The following is a 21,869-nucleotide window of genomic DNA, read 5'->3' as shown; positions in this document are numbered from 1 at the left end:
AATATTGTTCAGCAGCGTAAATGCCTATAAAATACATATCAAATAGCAAAGACAAATATGACAGGGTTTGCTTAAACTCAACTTCTAAAACGCTTACAGTAGGTGATATTGCTTTGTCGTTTTTTTTTTTTTTTTTTGCGCTGTGGATAAATCTGCAACCTATGAACAACAATCTATATTTCCCATTGAAACAAACATGAAGCTATTTCTATGCATATTTCATGAAAACTTTGGTGCGCAATCTGATCATTCTGCACTCTGAGATTCTCTTGAATACTTGCTGTGTGAACCTCAAAGGAAAAAAGGGCAAGAGACTTTTATTTTTTTTTGGCAGGTTAGATACTATAAATCGATTCGATGACCTGAAATTGATAAACCAATCATTCTACAATTGCATAGATCTTTGTGCTGAAGGCAAAGTAAATTATTGCTAGTTTTCAGCAAAAAGTAGCTTAGCATCTTGGGCTTTGAATTCCGGGACTGAAATTAAAAAATCTGTTCCATAAATTTAGGCCCAGAAATTTCAGCTAGAAATGGACGGCGTGTGAGCTTACTGTTACAACTTGTCCATACGTTCTCTTTTAGAAAGACATTGTAGAACTTTTGTGTTCATTTCCAAGAGGAATGTAGACACATCAAAAGGAATGCTTTAGGCCGACAACTTCCTACTTCCCAGCCCTATCTTTGCTGATGCAGGTGAAATGAAAGACGTAAGTCAGTGCTATCTCAGCTGTTACCGGCCAACCATCAATATTCATTGCTTCAGCTGCTATTGCTCCTCAAATGGGAATCAGAGAGTAAAAGGGGACGGCAGTGCACGGTGAGAACGCCTGTCCTCCTCTCCTCCCTGGGTGACAAACTTCCAACGCTTGGACCTTTCTGCAGGGCAGCGGCTGCACGCACATCATCTCTGCCTATGTTTGGATATCTCTCACAAAGCTGGCAGTCTTCTGTATGTATGATATATATATATATATACTTTTGTGACCTATTGCTGATGAAATCTACGTAACTTGCACTAAAAGGCCATAGAACTGTGTTTATATATGTATGTGTGTAGACTTCTGTTTCCTATTTGAGCAGGTGCCAGTGCAGATGGTATGTTACTTCTATTCTTATATTGTAGTGAATTGCACGATTGGCCTCACGACTCTGGCGTCATCTGTCTGTCTGTCTGTCTGTATGGTAGCGGTGACGCTGACGGTGCCTCAGTGTATTTATTGCACAGGCATTGCTTCAGGGTGTGTAAATGTTTTGTCAGTACAACATTGAGTATATACTGTAAAATAGTTTGTCTATTTATGCTGTAGATGTTGTGTATTGACATACAGATACACTATAGTAGATGTATAAGATTAGAAGTTGTTTTGTCTTTTCCATAGGTTTTCTGTAATATCACAGCTCAGCTATGTCCATTTGAATGGGGCTGAGCTGCAATACTAGATACAACCCATGGACACTAGTGTCTTGGTAACAAAAATGGAAAAAAAATAAAAATTGTCACTGCTTTATTGTAATAATAACCATAAATAATTTCTTGAAAAAGGATGAAAAAAATAGACCTCAGAGTATGACTGATAAAAGAGAGAGAGAGAGAGAGAGAGAGAGTGTGTGTGTGTAGCCAGGGATGGGTGGGGGGTAGGTGTGAATTTAAAAATAAAAAACAGAACAAAAAAAACTACTTCCCTTTTTAATCCACTGCTCATCCAGTGCAGTCGCTCTGCCGGTTCACCACCAGTGGCTTTAGCAGTCACATGATATAGATGGATCTAGAGATATATAAATCTGTATCCTAGTAATTGTTAGCGCCTAGCAATGTATTTTACCATTTTATTTTCACATTTCATGAGGCCGGGATCAGGACAAAAGGGGTTAATCTTTTATCTGTTAATAAATGGAGATGTTGAAGACGAGGAATAAGGAAGGGGCACAAGTGGCGTTAAAAAATGACTTTTGGATGTGTGACAGACTTTGGCTACATTTGACCTTTCTTTTAGAGCATTTCTTGAAATTTGCATCTGCCATAACAGTCTGCTCTACCTTTTATTAATATTGTAGCTGTACTTGGTTGTTTCAATGGTCCGAAATATCCTCTTTTTACAGTAACATGGCTGCTGTTATATGTGAATGGATATGGGAATATCGTCCATACTATAAGTAGTTTCATTAGGCTGCGTTCACACTTATGGTCTTATATTTCTTGCAATGGGAAACTAGTACAATTGAGGTTGATAAGTACATAGTGCAGTACATAGTGCAGTACATAGTGCAGTACATAGTGCAGTACATAGTGCAGTACATAGTGCAGTACATAGTGCAGTACATAGTGCAGTACATAGTGCAGTGAAGTTGTGCTATTGAAGAAGTGACCATTCTTGACTTCTCTACTATAGCTTATGGGAGGAATTGCTATTTTATTGGTAGTAGGGCTTCGTAGGATTGCATACGTACTCTCAAACCAGTGTGGGAACTAGTGTAGACTTAGGGTATGAAGGCAGATTTAGTGGCGGAAAGCCAAGGCTTAGCTTCTGCTACGAGTTCAACAGGAGTGGTATTTGGGGAGGGATCCAAGGTGGAAGATCACCTCAAATTCGCTCCCAGCTCCACTGTGTGAACAGACCCTTAGTGTGAGGATAATGGATCCGATTTATTATACCTTGCTTGCCAGTTTTTTGGTGAACAATGCGTGAAGAAAGTCACAAACTTTTTTGCACAAATGGTTGCTTTGCTCGAATCTGCGGCTATCGTCCATTCTGCGGGCCATTAGCTCTGACAAATTAGAATTTTCGCTAGCAATCTCCTAGCTGGGGTGATATACCGCTGGACACGTGTCCCGGTAGAGGGTGTGCTTTATTTATGGCATGCGTCTTGTCTTGGCTCAGAGGTTGTAAAGACTGGCCCGTCTTCATAGATCTGCCCTAATATCTCTCTGTTCTCTCAGTAAGCCCCTTACATGCAACCTAATACAGAAGAAACGTGTAGCGGGCCCCTTATTATCTATGGGGCTCCTGTGCAGCTGCCAAGGTATCAAATCTGGTATGTGCCCCCCTGGTTTATATACCACATAGTGTGTTTAGTGGCTAGATATTTGCTATCTCTACAGACCGTGCAGCGGCGAGATGACGGCTATAGAGTTAATGTTTGTAGACATGAAGTAATATTGTATAGTCTCTAGTGGTGAGCGTTTTAGCAGATCCTGGTGCTGTAGTGAATGCATTTAAAATGAATGTACAATTCTTTTGGCTGTTTCATTTTTAATCTCCATTCCTCCAGACAATATCATCTATCCTCATTCAGAACCTCACAGTAGTGGTGTCGCTCGCACCTGCTATAAAGCCATGTCTCTTTGCGGTACACAAACTACAACAGACTGACACCCACAGGTGCACTGTCAATGTAGGAGGAGGACAAGTTGTGTGAGATATTGTCACAGCTTACTTATGTATGCTGCTGCTTCAGTGTAGGTGCTGTTGGTCTGTTTTATAAATGTAGAGAAGAGCCAACGTATGTAACAATGCACAACCGTTGTGGACTGCCAAGGGATTGAAGAGTTCAGTATTGGTTTGTATCAATCCATGTAAATTGTGTATGCAAGAACAATTAGAAAGTGGCAGATGTGGCTGACACTAAAGTTAAACTAAGGCCTGGTTCACATCTGTGTTTGGGTGTCTGCTATCCGCATAAAAAAGCGGTTACCTAGGGAAACCCGTGGACCCTATAGGTTATAATGGGGTCTGTGTGGTTTCCGCCCAAAATATGCAGAGAAAGGTGCTGCTTGCAGGACTTTTCTCTCCGCATATTTCATGCAGACAGAGAAGCGGAATGACCTGAAAGCCGATGTGACCCAGGCCACAGATAGTTTTGCGCCCCCCCTCCCCCATCATGTATCATGCCAAAACTGCTTGCACAAGCTAGAAAGTTGGAAACTCTACTGCAGATTCCATCACAATTTCATTTTTTTTACTAAAATATAACTATAGTCTATGAGGTCCATGGGTAAGCACCTTTTTGGCAGATGTGAACTCCGTCTTTCGAGTTCCCATGAGGACCCAAACAAGAGAGACAAACACGTGTGTGACCCTAGCGTAAGTCTCCAGGTGACAGCAGAGAGCTAGTGTCGGTGGCCTGCTGACTTTTTGTGTCAGTTCTCTATATACAATGCAGCATGTAGAAGTAGTTACATGGAGTATTTGTTCACAGGGAACTTTTAAGCAGCTGGGTAGAGTTGTTACCTTGTTGTATTGTTCTTAAACGTCTGTATGTGGTAGACATTTGTTCACATGTCGCACCCTGTTATAGTGCAGTTGCCACCTGTGGACTGACTGAGCCTAGTGGCCCAGCTGTCTCCTCCTAAACTCATACAACTGTTCTTTTCCATTGTGTCAGATTTTGGACAAGCTGTAGCAAGTGTCATACAACAAAGGGTCACCAATGGTTTCCCCTATCTGATGTGTCATCTTGTGATATGCAGAATCCCACGGGAGTGATAATACTTCCCAAAATGCTGTATGATCGCTCTTACCCTTTCTAATGACACTTAGGGAAACCTTAAAGCCACTGTCCATTCTTGTGGCATGCCAGTGATGTCACTAAGATCCACAGAATAGATGCAGGAACAGCTGAACCACTGCTAATACTTGTGGCATAGGTGTACGTTACCAGTTTCTTATTCTTACCAGTATCCGCCTTCTTAAATACCCAAGGGTTCAGTCTTGTTAGTCAACTTTAGCCATAAGTCAGTGCTTGCATACATTATTAACATGTTGATCTTGCGTGCTATTGTTGGCACGTGTCAAACTACGAGTGTGTTGTGTATGGTTTTGTATTATTATTTCTTAAGGCATAATAGTTTTACCGCTTATAAGATTTTATATGTGGTTTATAATAAAGGTGTAGTAAAGTTTAACTTGACGTTGATCATTTACTGCAGAACATACCAGATGCCATTGAAACACTGGGTTAGCGTTGTATTTATACATGGCTGTGGTGTCCGTGGGCCGTATCTCAGACTATTCTACCACAGCCCCACTCAGACTCCTTCACAAATGGCTGACGTCCATGGTCAGTCAGAGGCAGTAAACCTCTGCGAGTTCCTAAAAAAATCTGGTGATTAAATTCCTATGAAAGTAAATATGTAACAAACTATGCATCTTATGAAGTATACATAAGTTATAATTCTAATAAATTATGATATATAATTGTATATGTTTTAATCATTTTATGTTGAAGTTGGAGTCAGTAACTCAGGTCAAGTTATTTTTTGCTACCTCTATAGGTATTGCTACCTAGCACCCCAGGTTGTCTTTATTATCAAAAATTAACATCCCATCCCTAGTATATGCTCCAGCTCCCCCAAATTTCTCTCTTTGGCACTCTCCTGTCCTGCTTACGTTTCCACCCCTTTTCTGTATTGGAGGTTGATGCTAAGCATTCCAATATGTGACAAGCAAGCAATAAACCAGCCTGTGTACTTTCCTTGGCCGGCACGCTCCCCAAGCTGCTATGTATACTGTTGGTAGCAGAGAGTGGCCAGATCTAGTGTATTCTTCCCTTTGTCCCAGTGTAGCGATTGCCGTTCCCTTCTAGTGTTTGTTATATGACAGGCATGATAAGAGCTCTGCTGTACTCATCATGGCAGGGATGTGCCAAGAACAGCTTAGCAAGACGGCTCTTTGGCTACCTCGCAGGCTTGAGAGCCATCCTGTGCACATCTGCTGACCAGCGGAGAGGTAACCAGACTTGGAGCTATTGTACATGCTCTTCTGAGAAACTAGGGAATCTCCATATAAATAAACCAAGCAAGCACAGACACTGGTGCGGTTCTTGTAACCTGAAGAAACCTGGTGTGAACACACAGAACTACAAGGGCTTTCTGTATCTCCTAAATGGTGAAGAGCCGGAAAATAAGAATATCCCTTCATATGTCTTCCACAGTATACAAGTCCAGAAATGTGCCTGCAGCGATCAGCTCAGTAGTCTTATAAACAATAGCTACTTTGAAGTGAAAGAACTTCCTTTTTTTCTTCACAATTTCTGATCATTAACGGGTCATGGAGCTGCGCGCATCAAAAGCAGATCTAATTGAGAAGAGAGCAGGAATGTAGTCTTGTGTCACTCATTTGCAAAGCTGAACTCTTCCCGCATCTGGTTCACTAAGCTCAAAACCGCGAGACTGTCCATGATATACTGTCATAGCAGGCACCTCCATCTGCACATCCTTTCCACAAGACTGGACGGTTACTTATTTTTATTTTTTCTAATACAGTAAAACCCATCCATAAGGCCATACTTTTGAGAAGACCACCGTCATAACCAAAACACGATTCCGGTGACAGATTTTCAATTTTCCATACTAGCTACCACCATTGACTAGCCCACTTCTCTAGAAGACCATGTGTTTGCACAATTTTTGGGTGGTCCCTTCAAGGAGATGATGTTGTGAGTAAAACAAGAGATCTTATTATGGTCTTCAGTTGCTTGTTATTCATTTTACTTATTCCTATCTACATCATTGGAACAGAGCCCCTAGTGGCCAAATAGTTTCCATAATGGCCTGGGGACTAAGCACATACAGTTATACTATTTTATATGGTGAGTATGACTATATGTGACGTCAGTCCTGCTCTCGCTCTTGGCAGAAGTCTTAGTCAAACTGATAAACATCTGCAATAGATACTTGTGAATCGTGTGCCAAACAAGCTGAGACAAGCTGGCAATACCAGTATCCTACAAGTGTGCTGGTACAGAAAACCCCTTCAGCTGACAATCTGAATCTATAATTATATAGTTATGTAAGCCGTACTGCCCATTTATTTACATACACCGGAACACCATTTCTCTTTCCTACTGTTTCTGTAACTTGTTACTCTCCAGCCGCAGTCGGCCACTGCTGGCTCAGCACCTAATACCGGACTCCTTTGTGCACATACATTTTTTCATGATCTTTATATGCTTTCCGAGGACTGATGCTGGTCTCCTATCTTTTATAATAGGTCACCAGTATCAGATGGCCAGGGTCTGAAACACAGTCCCCTCACCAGTCAGCTGCTTGAAGAGACCAATGTTACTTCCCCTTCTAAGGTCCTTGTTCTCACATGGCCTCCTGCAGTTCAGAGCTGTTCAACTAAAATCCAAATCAAATGCAAAACCAAGCACAATTGTTCTACACTGTACTGTGCTGTGTATGGTATGCAGTAATGCCCGCTGGGTAATATAGTGCCAGGAAACCCCTCCTAAAAGGGAGTCTATCACTTCACCCAAGTATATTCAACTGCCTCCGCCTTGTTACAGTGAGTGCTCCTTGCAGTTATTAATATACCTTTTGTTATGTCACTTTTGTATAAAAGCAGCTTTGAAGTTTTATGCAAATGAGGCAGTTGGTGCACTGGAGGCGGGCCTTCATGAAGCACTGCTCTTGCTACTCGGACCCCTACCATATCCATACTTCACCCATATGGCTTAAGGCCCACCCCCAGTGCACCCACTGACTCGCACAAGACCTAAGTTTTTTTTTTTTCCCCCTCCACATCTCTTAAAGGGATATTCGTAACAAAGGTATGTTGTTGATCACTAATATGTGCACTGTACCATGGTGGAGGCAGTTGACTATTGTTGTGGGGGGGAGGGGATAGACTCTCTTTAAAGTGAAGGTCTTTATAACCAGTTTCATATTTCATGCACTGAAAATGAATTTATAGCAACTTTGCGACATGTTTTTTTATTTCTAGCATAAATAAATTTTCGGATAACGTTTGATATATATAATTTTTTTATTTTTTTTTTGCTAATATTTATCTGTGTATATATTACGGTAGTACATTACTATCTACTTCCATGCAGACCTTTGTCTTCATGATATTTATTTAGAATACTTACTGTATATAGCAGCATCATATTTCACATATTACACAGGTGGTTAATAGAGATGAGCGAGTACTGTTCGGATCAGCCGATCCGAACAGCACGCTCCATAGAAATGAATGGATGCACCTGGTACTTCCGCTTTGACGCCGGCCGCTTAACACACCCCCCCCCCCCCCCCCGGCGTGCTGGCTATGTCCATTCATTTCTATGCGAGCGTGCTGTTCGAACAATACTCGCTCAACTAGAAAACTGGAGTACACAGAGGAAACCCATGAAAACACGGGGAGATCATGCAAACTCATTGCAGATGTCCTTGGCTGGCTTTGAGTGCTAACCACTGAGCCACCATGCTGCCCACGGTTACAGACTACAAACTGTGTAGTAGTCTGCCCCTGCTATCGTGCTCCCTTTCATTGTACAAGAGACTGTCCATTAAATACGTGTTATATGTCACTTAGAAGGCACCTCTGTCTGCACATCATTTCCTTAAGACATTTATTTAAATTTTTTTCTAATCCAATAAAACTCCTCCAAAAGAACCCCCCCCCCCCTTCTAATTACTAATTCTCATAGAGACATAAACCGGTGTCTGACTATGCAACTTCAGGAGACACAGTGCATGGCTGTAGCATGGCCATATGGAAATAAATACAGTAGGTCTGCATATGGGGCAAAGATGCTTGACAGATGTTTAAAAAGCAAAAAAACTGAAGAAACAGACTTATCAGGAGAGATGCCAAACAAACATTGTAAAGTCTCTAAATGTATTTTTTTTATGATTTTAAACCCTAGGTCTACAGTAGAGGAGGACACTGAATTTAGACCTATAATTTCCTATGTGGGGGGAGGAAGTGACTTCTGCTCTGAGTACAGTTCTGGCTCAAAGAGTCAGTTGTACATTTTCTAGCACAACCCTCAACCACCCCCTCGTTGGAAAAACTTAAAAACCTTTTTTCCCCAGTTTCAGATGTTCCCCTCACCCCTGTCTGTCTTGCTTCACTTAAGTTCCCTGTTCCAGAGACCTCAAGGGGCGATAGACCTGCTTGTGTCCTTTCCAAGCATAGCGGACTACAACAAGAAATAGGAAGAGTTTTCATTTTCCCGTTACTGGGCTATAGTTCTGTTTTCTTACGGTTTTTTTCAGAAAGTACACTAGTGTGAATGAGCCTTAGGTCATATTCAGGGATCACCCTGCTGAGTCACTAGTTTTATTTTATACAACATACATTTTTTGTTTTTTTATGGCCTACATCGCTCTTCCATTACCAGGGTCACCATAAGACAGAACACTTACATGGCCCCTGTTAAAGCGTACCACAACTTTTGATTTTCTGGTAGTATTTGTGTTAATAAATATAAAATATATATATATATATATATATATATATATATATATATATATATATATATATATGCACTTTTATTAACAAATTTGGTTCTATTTTTTTTCACTCTTTCCCTTCTGTATTGAGAGCGGTTTCCAAATGTCCCTATTCCACACAATATATATCACTATTCTACATGATACTATGTAGCTAGGGGGACCATTACAAATTTTGCACTGGGCCCAGGATCTTCAATCACGCCGCTGTTTGTAAGTAGTAGATCTGTAGGATGCGAGTGTCTGGATTTCCGTATTGTTTTGTTTTTCGTGAGACATTTTTGGATGGTTTCACTATACAGCTCACCACATACGTGTCACAGTTTAGATATGGTACAAAGAAAAGCTAGCTGCCGATGTACACGGTAGACAGCCAGATTCTTAAGCTTCTCCAGCTCGCCTGCTTGTGTTTGATGTCTGACAGCCTTAAGTGGAATGTGTAGTTTTTATGTCTGATATTTTCTCTGTCTGAATTTAATAAGCTAACAAACCATTCTGTGGCTTTGAAGCGAGCAACGCGTTGGCAAGACTTTTTTTCTGTAAACCCTGCACTTTACAGCAAATGTAGTGGAAGTGTGACTGGATCTGTTTTGAAATCTGACATGGAGATTGCTCATACAGAGATGCCTTTGAAACGTCCATTTATTTCCTGCTTGCGGGATGGGAGAGGTTAGGATGCAGTTTTGACCATACAAAGTGCACACAAGTTGTCCTTGGACGGATCGGAGAGGTGTGTGTGTGATTCTTTCAGAGTGTCATCTAGTTCAATCTCCTCAAGCAGTTTTACAGAGATTAAAGACTTTAGTGTTCAGCTTCAGGCTGGTCTGCTTGGCAAGTGCTTTCTGCATCAAAAGCAAAGCACTCTTCACTGATTTCTTGCTTGTCACCTGCTAGACATGACCGTGTCTATGTCACTAACTATATTACAAAAAAAGGACTAAATTCTGCAATTTTCTCCCTAGCCACTAGGTCTGATTAATAAATTGACATTTACCAATTCTGTAAAGGGTTTTCTTTGCCGCAATCACTTGTTTTACATCACAGACAGGGTTAGGGTCCATTCACACGGAGTAAACGCGCACGCATTTTGGCAAAATACACGTGTAAAGAATACACATGTAAAAATAAGACTCCCATTGACTTCAATTACATTTTACATGTGTAAAAAGTGTCATTGAAGTCAGTGGGAGTCTTATTTTTACACGTGTATTTTGCCAAAATACACACGTGTTTACGCCGTGTGAATGGACCCTTACAGTACATTACAAAACGCCATTGACGTAACAATGCATCCACCACTGACAATAGATGTTACAACTCATCTACTCCCCTCCTTGTACAGAGCATGTCTGCAATACTCTAAGGCTCCATTCCCACGGAGTAATGTGCCGTTCATTTAGACACATAAACATGTCAGAGCGAGGCACTTCAAAACAGATCCCATTGACTTCAATGGGTGCCGGCTTACGCGCGCTACACATTGAAATCAATGGGAGGCTTTATAACCTATTGATTTCAATGTGTTGCGCACGTAAGACGGCATCCATTGAAGTCATTGGGATCTGTTTTGAAGCGCCTTGCTCTGACACGTGTTTACATGTCTAAATGAACAGCGCGTTACTCCGTGGAAACGGGGCCTCACATTGATCTCAATGAGTTGACTCCAGAATATTTCTGTCTATGGACATTACTATCCTGCAAAGCATATCACTTGTTGCTGTTAACAGCGCAGAGTAGAAGCTCGGGCAACATGGCAGCCCTCATAAATAGAAAATACAAGAAAAAAAATGTACTGTCAGAAAATATGATGTCCTGGTAACTAGGCAGGGTGTATAACCTAAAAATCTACAGTCCTTGTGCTTGAAGTTTTACAGTAAAATTCTATCACTCAGGTTTTTTTTTTTTTTGTGCCAAAGCAGGGGTTAATCTACAAAATGAAATATTAGGGCACAATTCAAATTTGGCCTGTTTGGAATTTTACATTGACCATGTAGTTCATTCTGCAGGTAGCTTGTTATTGAGCAGGAGACGCTGAAAGATTCAGTATAACTTGCATGTGATTCAGTTATTGTCAGCTATGTATGTATGTCCACTGATACAGGGAAGTCTGTCAGTTATTGCATAGGACCAAACCTTCAGCAACTCAAGTTCTCATATCTTTTAATAGTTGCCACTCCACTGTTTCCAGCACAGTTGGAATTTTACTATAGCCCCTACCATTCCTGAGCAATGAGCTCTGTTACTTTTAGTGCCTGATGTGTTATTTAGGCTCTGTACTGTCAGGTGGGTGACGTCAAGCTGGAGCAGTCAAGGGGGTGTGAGACAGAGCTCCAATCAGAAGTGGACAGTATCTGAACTCGGAATCAAATCCTTTGCCTGATACTGCCCTCCTGATAGTACAGAACCTAAACGGTATATAAGGCGCCAAAACTAACATCACTTTTGCTTGGGAATGATGTGGCTACAGAAAATCCAAAGAGCTGGGGGCCACACGGTGGCTCAGTGGTTAGCACTGCAGCCTTGCGGCACTGGAGTCCTGGTGTTCAAATCCCACCAAGGGCAAAAAAACCATCTGTAAGGAGTCTGTATGTTCTCCCCGTGTTTGCATGGATTTCCATCCCATATTCCAAAGACATACTGATAGGGAAAAATGTACATTGTGATCCCTATATGGGGCTCACAATCTACATTTAAAAAAAAAAGAAAATCCAAAGAGCTGGCAGAGGTGCTAACAGCCCCATTGTGGCTTCCAGCACGTTTTACATTTGTCTGAGGCAGGGAGTGTGCACAATACAGAGCATTTTACCGCCCCCCCCCCCCCAATATTCAATATTAGTACGAACTGTTTCTTTGCATATAATTCTGCCACAAGTTACTATAAAATAGGAAACAGTTGGCTGATAAAGCCGAGGTGAACATAATGTAGGAGATCTAGGGACTCTGTATCCTAAATCGAGGAGATGCACCTAAAAGATTACTGACGCAGAGAAATCTGAGCACAATCGGGAAAAACTGTTGCCTAGAAGTATCATCCTATCAGGAATATCACAAGTATCAAGTCAGAAGTAAATACATTCCTTACTATCTCTGTGAGCTGTGAAAAGATGCAGACTTTTTTGACCAGGCAGGTGTATAGGCAGGAATCACAGATCAGATCTGTATGTGAACATGCAGAGGTTGTGAAGAGGGACCGTCCCACCTCCTTCCTTCCTGTCTTCTACTTGTTGGTTTCTAAAGACTGCATTGCTCTAGTAACATGGAGTGAACAGCAAATTAGGCTTGAAGAAGGGCAACTAGTGGCAGGAACTTGAGATCTTTTTCAGTTAGAAAACTGCATCATTTGTAAGTAAAGTGCATTACATTTTGGTCCAACATGATATGCTTTATTTAGTGACAATTTAACGACTTCCTCTGTGTAAGTGACCAAGCCCTTAGAGCTCTACTCAATTAATTTTTTTTTATGTAGATTGTGAGCCATATAGGGATCACAATGTACATTTTTTTCCCCTATCAGTATGTCTTTGCAGAATGGGAGGAAATCCACACAAACATGGGGAGAACATACAAACTCCTTGCAGATGTTGTTCCTGGTGGGATTCGAACCCAAGACTCCAGCGCTGCAAGGCTTCAGTGCTAACTACTGAGCCACAGTGTTGCCCCTAGAGCTCTACTCATTTGATCCAACTGGCATAGGTAATTTTACAGGCAATGCTTCCTATGCATCTTATCTCTCCTATAGAAGGAGGGTCTGGTTAATTCTTCATAAAGAATACCAGTATCTTCCAAGAGTGCATTCAGAGTCTCCTCCTATCAAATAGAACCCTATACTTTATGCTGATGAATAGCAAAAATTCAGAGACTCTTCTCTTTACAAGTGATAGCTGGCTGATATACTTATTTCAAGCCTTTCCCCTCTTTTCTACTTACACAGATCTGTACCAGCACCCCCACTGCCTTATATCCCATAGTATAATAATGGCAGGTCCCCTACGTTCCTCTAATGCAAATATATTTCCTATACAAAGTCCATTTTTATTCTTGGTATTCTAGGAAGAATTACTTTGACTTTAGACGTATATTTGAAAATGTTGCACTCGAAAATCTTGTTCCTTCTCTCTCCTTGCAATGGTTGTGTGCGTATAAAGCATGGCTAGCTGGAAACAGACACCCACTGAGGATGACCGAAAAGAAGCCTGGGTAGTGTTTTACCAGAGGAGCTGCATTGTAATCTGAAGACCATTGAGACCAGCATATTCCCATTGATCCATTTGTACAGTGATGCTTACACTTGATAAATTGGTAAAAGTCATACAAGAGCATAAACCACTCAATGCCTCCCAGCATTATTTCAGCATGGTGGTAAGTGCCTCCCATTAGTATATTTCTGCTGAGGCAGTAGCCTTCACAAGCAAGAGAAACACTGTGTGGCAGATAAGGACAGCATTTCTGGACCCGGCGAGAAGACCCTTCGTATTTAGGGCTCCCAAAAATGGTATCATTACAATAAAATGTTTAGAAAAGAATAATCCGCATATACTGTATATCTCTTAAGTAAATGAGCACAAATGAATTGCTTCTTCCTTCCTCAAAATAGGAAATTTGCAGTTTGCTAATAATTTTAGTAGATAGTTTAATGAAAAAGCAATTCCCAAATCAGTAAGCCAGTGCAAGTCTCCAAACATTCTCTGTCCTGTCCTGTATGTACTTTGTCTCAATTTACTAACAAAGGATGAGCTTTATTAAGACTGGGGTTATGTACACCAGTCTTAAAGGGGTATTCCCACGTTGCATACTCTCCAGTCTTCGTTGCTGTAAAATCTTCTGTCTTCCTGCTTTGTTGCGTCATTGGTGGGCGGGGTTACATATGCAAAGCCAGCGGCGAGATGCCGCTGGCCCTGCGTGCACGCTCATAGATAGTGAGACCAGTCTAGCCTTCACAATGCGAATACAGACCCGGCATCCGCTGTAATAGAGAGGCGGATGCTGGGGAGTCTTAGACGCCGGCACAGGTGCCTGCAACATCACTATTCTCCTGCCCTGCATGAAGCCAGCAGCGGCAGAAGCGATGCTGTTATTCCGCACAGACTATTTGAATCTCCAGTCTTTATTGACAATCTGAGACCGGATCACAAGGCAAATTCGCTCTAGTTGTTTTAAACCTCCATTTGACATAACAAAAAAATCCCCCACAACTTTAAGGGTAAGTTCACACATCAGATTTTGCAGCAGTACATGACCCACTCAAATCCACCTGCAGTCGGCAGAATAATTTCCTACTCCCATTTGTTTCAATAGGATGATCAGGTAGTTCCTCGCGTAGGTAAAGCAGTAAGCTTCTTTATTCCGATAGCTGAAAAAAATCCTGAAGTTTCCGCTGTGTGAATTTACCCTAAAGGTTGTAATCATGAAATCTTTGACTTTAGTCTACAGCACTGGCAGAAGTGCCAATGACGAGCTGGCACCAGTGATAGTTGGGTAGAGTCATCCTTGGTAAGTGATGACACCGACAGATAAGTTTCTTGTATACTCCTGCATATTCCAAGTCATTTTTTCCTTTTTCATTCTGTGACTTCAAAGGAATCTGAAATCTTTTCTTGCAAGTATGAAAATCCAAACAGAGAAAAATGTATTGAGTGCGGCCTGAAAAACCGAGACATTAGCAGCATTTTTGCATAAGGCAAAGCATAGTTGGAAACATGAATGATTTACTTTTTACTGTTACTTTGAAGTCACATTCCATGTCTGTATTAAAGTGGGGAAAGGGTGTCTGGCAGTATAGTTTACACGCACGCTCATGTATATATGTATTCTGCTTCTCAGCTGTCATGTGTTCAGCCAACACACTACTTGGGGAATACTGTGAGGGTTAAACAACAAGCAGGGCCTCTGACACTGGCACGTTCTCAGTAGTGTGGCACACCCAGATGGAGCATGTTTAGTGGGATATTGTACATGCTGTGACATAGGAGGAAGGATTTACTGATATACTAGAGTCTCATCTGTGTTTTACAGCGTGCTCTTGCTTTTACGTTGAATATTGGCTTCTATAAAGCAGGGGCGTCCATGGCTGTGAAGCAATACTTGTGGAAATCATTAGGCTACAGTATAGCCGATGCCGAGACAACCTGCTGACTTTCATATGTAGGCTCAGCAGGAGGTGAAAAGGTTGACCGTGCATCTTGGCTAATCTCTCCTATGATTAACTATTACCTGGTTATTTCTTTATCATGTGTACAACACATCTGTCAAGGCAAGCAAACTTCTATAGGGTTCTGTAGGTGGCTGTGTGGTGAGCAGATCTCAACCTTCAGTCCCTTCTGCGTGAGGATCTTGGTGCATGCCACGTAATAAGGTACAAATGTAGCAGAGCTGAATGTAACATGTAAATGTATTTATTTTACTTGTGCAGCACCAGGATGTTTCACAGTACTGTACAGAGATTGCCATCATTCTCCTGACTCAAATTGTATGCGGCAAATTAGGGCTAGTTCACACAGTGCAGTTGAAAAAAAATAGATGCAATTTTGATTTAGTTTTAATTTTACAGCTGAAACATATACTTAACGCTTTTCACCTCTCAAATTATGAAACTGCGTCAAAATAGCACTGATAGAAATTTGCTGCAGCTTTAGCTGTGCACAACTGCACTGTGTGAATGCACCTTTAAACTGTCAGTATGTTTATGGAGTGTGCGAGGGTTTCCTCCTGAATGCAGGGAAAAAGTAGGCGCTCCATTAGACGTTACCCTTTGTCGGATTTGCGCCCTGGACCCCATTGCTGAAAGGCAACAGTACTAACCACTAAGGCTCTGTTCCCACGGAGTAACGCGCTGCGCATTCAGTCACGGAATACACGTGTCATAGTGTGAGCGCTCAAAATAGATCCCATTCACTTCAATGTGTGCCGGCTTACGCGCGCTACACGTTGATTTCAATGGGTTAAAAATAGAGATGAGCGAGTACTGTTTGGATCAGCCGATCCGAACAGCAAGCTCTATAGAAATGAATGGATGCACCTGGTACTTCCGCATTGAATGCGGCCGGCTGCTTAACCCCCCGCATGCCGGCTACGTCCATTCATTTCTATGCGAGCGTGCTGTTCGGATCGGCTGATCCAAACAGTACTCGCTCATCTCTAGTTAAAAAGCCTCCCATTGATTTTGATGTGTAGCACGCGTAAGCCGGCACACATTGAAGTGAATGGGATCTATTTTGAGCACTCACACTCTGACACGTGTATATGTATCTGAATGTGCGGCACATTACTCCATGGGAACGGAGCCTAAGCCACCATGAGCCATACATACTGGAGGAAAATGTGTCAATCCCTCTACACCAGTTTATTGGTGTAGAGCAGTGATATGGTGGCTCTTATTTGGCACAAGGCCCGGTTTTGCACCTCGCTCTCACAGTGTATGATTGGTGGAGATTACTTTCCTCTATATATTTTATTTTAATTCCTGACCGTTTTCTGGTGTGAGCTATAATGGGACATCTACGCCAGTTCCTACTCGTGTAGGTCTCCATTGTGGTACACAGGCAGGGCTTTTTCATAAATCACTTATTTCCTACACCAATTGAATGCCAAGCTGATCCCATTCTAGTCAGTGGATTCCCTCAGGATCCGTTATTGTCTTTATCCATCTTTCTTTAATCATGGATGAGTACAAGTGTGAATGCAGCCTTAGGCTCCACATTGCAGAACGCATAAAGTGCTGTAGAAGCACACAGTGTTTTTTTTTTCTGCAGTTTTCCATTGCTTATTTTGCTGCAATTTTCTCTGCGGATTTTCTTCCCTTATTAAGGGTAAGTTCACACAGGGTTTTTTGGTAAGGATTTTGAGGTCCTATTCGCCTCAAAATCCTGACCAAAAAAACAGCTCCCATTGATTTCAATGGGAGCCGGTCAGTTCTTTTTTTCTGGGAGCTGGAACAAACGGCTCTCGGAAAAAAAGAACTGACCGGCTCCCATTGAAAGAAACGAGCTGCTCATTCTTCAGGCGTATTCGCCTCACAATTTGGCCTGAAGACACTCCCGACTAGGCCCATTCCTTGGGCCTAATCCCGAGTGAAGTGCGCAACTGGATGCCGGTTCAGTGCACTGGCATTCAGTCACGGCTACCCGTTTTTTGGTCTGGAATCTGAGGCAGCCTCCGCCTCAGGTTCCGGACCAAAAACCCTGTGTGAACTTACCCTAAAACTTTAGGGAAACCGCTAGCGATTCTGCAGGTGGTATTAATGTGATGAGTGTTTCAAAAAGTGTCTTTTTCTGCAATATGTGGATGGGATTAGCCAGAATCTCATTCACTTTTCTGGTACTTTCAAATGCAGTGTGTTTTTTGTTTTCTGTTTGGTTTCTGCAGTGGGGGTCTTTAGGCTTAGAGATATCATACATGGCACCATATTAATGGCAGGTGCAATTACTTTGGTGCACAATAATTGTCTCACGTAAGCCAGGCATGAGGTGGTGGAACGATAAAATTGGTGTCCAGCCTGTCCTCTAAGATGTGTCCAATTAACTTCCATTTTATAGTTTCTGCCGGTCTTGGTTAGTTTTATGCTGCCTTAATTGAAGATGGATTAATAAAATCTCCCCATTGAGTTTATTCGCTTCCCACCAGTCAGCTGCCAGTCAGATTCCGACACTCCCCTGTTGTGAAGGTCAGATGTCCATAGACGTAAATGGTGAATTGTGGAACAGCTGCTCTCCTTCACTGGTGTCCAGGATTATCTTCTTTGATCAGTTCCAGGTGCAGACTTATAACAGCCATTCTGCTGGGCAGCTGATGCACAGGTGGATAGAGCAGCCTGCCAGAATGGTACTGTACCTTTAACTGCATTAACATGTGCGCAGACCTCAGTTTTAAGCTGTTTGGTGTATTTGCTGCTTTTTTTAATGTAAGGGTGTATTCTTGCAGCTCAATGCAGCTAAAATCACATACTGTTTATGTGCAGAAAGAGAAGAAAATATTTGGAAGGTAAAAAAATGTATATATTTTTTATTCTATGTACATGCTTTTTAATATCAAACTAAGGAGTGGATTATAAAAGGGATCTTCATTAACACTATACTAATATATATATATATATATATATATATATATATATATATATATATATATATATATTATTATTTTTTTAATAAATCAAAAATCACTAAATATGCCAGTATTGTAGATAGATTGATAGATGTAGGGAAAGATTTTCATAATAATAATAATAATAATAATAATAATAATAAATATAACTTGATGATCCGTCACCTATACATGTGTTGTGTTATAAATCAATGTTTAATGTTCTTTTCTCTTGGTTTTCGTACATATAAAAGCATTGTTTTTTTTTTTGTTTGTTTTTGTTTTCAGTTTTGTAGAAAGTAGTTAGTTACTGTAAGGGCTATTTACAGGTGAGTAGGGTGTGGCGGAATTTGGTCCGGGCAAAAAAACTGCTTCAGGAATTATGAAGCAATTTTTGACATTGAGGCGGTTTTTGGTAAAAACCGCCAGGCGTATTTTCCCTCCAGCACAGTGAATGGACCTTTAAAAAACCGCGCCTTAGAATCTGGCTAATAAGATCATTGTTTCCCTCTAATGCCCTCTGCATGCTGCCGATAATGTCTTGGGAGTCAAGTGCAGGTACGTTTCTGCACAAATGCACCAAGGGCCTCATTGCTTTATTTTAGCTTGCTGCTAGGGTCTTTGGTCCTGGGTCTAGTTTAGAACTGTATGTCAGTTGTTTCAGCATGGAGAAAAGGATTTTTCAACAGCCCAATATGATTCTAATTTTGGTGACGTTTTATATACTTTTTAATTTTAAAATTAAAAAGCCATGATAAAATGCGTAGTGGAAGCCTGAAGCCTAGAATAATTCATATTTATGAAGAAAAATGAAATTCCTAGTCGTTCCCGTTTCATTGCTTTCTTGTTCCCCACCAGGCTCTGGACTTCCTGGCTCAGCAAATACATGGTAAAATACATTTTTTTTTTCCCCTTGCTTTAAACATTCATAGCATTTAAGAAAATACAGGAAAACCCTTGTAATACATTTTTAAGCTTGGCATTGATAATCTTTGTTTTTCTTTTGAACAAAATGATGTTGTGGAATTATTGTAAGGTGGGCTCTTACCAATATGCCTGTTTAAGCTGCCGCAAGCTAAATGCACACATCCATGTCTATGTACGGGGACATAAAGCACAGATTGCCTAAAGGTAGCATCCATGTGCTGTCTACTTTCCACGTATCTGTATGTTTCAATGATTGATGCAGGACGCTAAAACAGACCATGATAAGACGTGCTGAGTTTTCGCGGCCCAGCCTCATGGATGGCACACAAAACAAAATCTATGGTCTTGTACATTAGGCCTTAGTAAGATGTCCCCTAACTGCCACCATTTCCTAAATTCTGCCGGTGGTAAGTGGGTGCCCACATAAAGGGTTTCCAAATCCAACAACGTCTTTCAAACATTTGTTGTATAGAAGGAGGATTTAAGCCTGGCGATTTATTCAGTTTATTTTTCTTTTATTGCCGCCTGTAGTATCTACAAGGAAAAATCGAGCTCATTACTTTAGTCATCAGGGGGAAGACCTTTCACCTAAGTTTCCAAGGCTGAGGTTCGCTGTAGTATAGTAATGAGGAGTTTGCATCACCCACTTCTTTGGACTGGATGAATAGGTCTGTGCAGTAGGTGGAAAAAATATTTGTGTATTTGGTGGGCAGAAAGTGAAGTGGGTGCAGAAACAGAAGTGAAAGAGCAGTGTCATGGATGTATTTGTGCAGGTTCCGCTCTAAGAATAGTTCTCTGCCGATTTACACTTTCCATTTTAATGGTCCCTCGGCAACCTTGAGATTACATTGCAGATAAATGATGTGACTGATGTGCCGTAATATTGTTCCTGAGAATACAGATCAGGACGAGATTTTCTACAGATAGAAAGCAAAATATTCCCAACTAATAGGTCTGCGACCTGAGCCTTTAAAGAGTACTAATTTTCTATATACATTTGGATAAATTGATGGTAGTGTGTGTACATGGGGAGTAACACGGTTTCTAGACGATGTATGACTTGTAGGATTTTTAGCAGTTTTCTTTTCTGCAGGCTGGAAGGGTTCTTTTACACAAATGTGTTTGGGCCAAGACGTGCGGTCTTTGTGTAGGCCATATTTCCTGAGCGAGGCACCTCCAAACTTACAGCATATCATACTGATCATATATGATATACGCTTCAGAACTACCCCTGTTATCTTGCACTAAAGAGATGCTGTAAATAAAATTTGAAGGAGTAGTGGTTGGGAAGGAAATATGGCTGACAAATGGACCATAATACTTGGCCTTAATATATTTGTTGTGAAAGGTTAACTGCCATGATGTCTGCACACAGAAAGCAGAGGCGAGCTACTTGTTTCTCTCTTACAATGAGAAGTATCAGCAGGATCATATAGGGAAGTATTGTGCAGCATTGGTGTGAGTAAAGCCAGTGGGGTAAGATAGGAAACCTGCTAGTAGCTGCAGCAGTAACAAGTTTGTCTGGGCCAGTCTATCACACTCCTCCTACTCCCCCCCCCCCCCCTCCATGGACTTCTGTGTAATCTGATACTTCTGTGTCCTGCAGTCTCTCTGGTCTGTCTCAGAGGGTGAATGTTCATTCAGGTGGTGGGGAAAGAGAAAAGAGTCAGGATTTTTTTTTTTTTAAATTAAGATGTATTACAAAGATTCCTGCACTTTTACTATTTCTGCATAGTTTGTTGAAATGATAGTGACCATATAGCCAGTGGTCAGCAATGTCCTGGCACAGGTATATTATTTTAGCCACAGCCAGAAACCATGATAAATAGACAGGGAAGCGCATGCTTATAAGGCAAAAATAACTTTTTACTGTACTATTTGTGATATTTTCATGGCTTGTGGGTTGACTTCACTCTTTTCCTGTTGTAAAATTAAGATTCAAACATTTTTTTTTTTTAATTGCAAAACATGTAATGACCAAGTTTTTTTTTTTTTTTTTTTGTAACTTTCTCTCCCCTTGGGAAACCTTTGCGGATTTTGCCTTGAATTGCTGGACCACATGTAGCCATGGACTTCTAGTATGGACCTCTAGCCAAAGCTGGTAATTTGTATAGAGTAAAACATTTGTTTCTTTTTTTTGTTTTTTGTTTTTTTGTAAAGGGGAAGACAAGAAATCCACAATTAAATGTACAATCCAAACAAAAGATAAGCAGTAGAATATGTGTAACTCAACTAGGGATGAAGGGAAGAGAAAAAAGACAAGACTGCCCTCCCTAGAGTCGGGGGCAACGGGACAACAAGGGTATGGGAAAGAGTCAGTGGGAGGAAGAAACAGAGGGTATAGGAAGGTTCTCAGAGGGAGGAAAGGAAACGCTGCTGAGGGTATCATGAGGAAGGGGGAATAAAGGCGGATCGAAGGTCAGCAGAACAGTAGAAAGTGTCCCAGAGGAGCCATGTCTGTTGGTGGGTTGTATCATCACTTTTTAGCTTGGCAAGCAAGCTTTCCATACTGTGGATGCGTAGAAGTTCATGGAGCCAAGATGCCAACAAGGGCAGGGACAGTGCCTTCCGTAATCTGGGAATGGCCGTTCGAGCAGCCACTAGCATAAAACCAAGTAGCGTA

At 41.3% G+C, this 21,869-nt stretch overlaps 1 protein-coding gene across 8 annotated transcripts in view; it reads left to right on the top strand.

Annotated features, from left to right (window-relative positions):
• The window catches only part of MEF2A (myocyte enhancer factor 2A), a 111,684-nt gene that overhangs the window by 22,755 nt on the left and 67,060 nt on the right, over positions 1-21,869 (top strand). The window contains exon 1 of one of the 8 annotated variants that reach the window (XM_075273204.1): positions 588-952. The exons of the other annotated variants lie outside the window; for them this stretch is intronic. The gene's annotated coding sequence lies outside the window, so the exon portion shown is untranslated. Of the gene's footprint in view, positions 1-587; positions 953-21,869 lie in introns of those variants that run through there. 8 annotated transcript variants of the gene reach the window in all.

Source organism: Leptodactylus fuscus, chromosome 5, assembly GCF_031893055.1.
Source record: "Leptodactylus fuscus isolate aLepFus1 chromosome 5, aLepFus1.hap2, whole genome shotgun sequence".
Classification (NCBI taxonomy): Eukaryota; Metazoa; Chordata; class Amphibia; order Anura; family Leptodactylidae; genus Leptodactylus; species Leptodactylus fuscus.
Note: the sequence above shows the minus strand (reverse complement) of the source record. Positions and strands in the feature narration are given on the sequence as shown.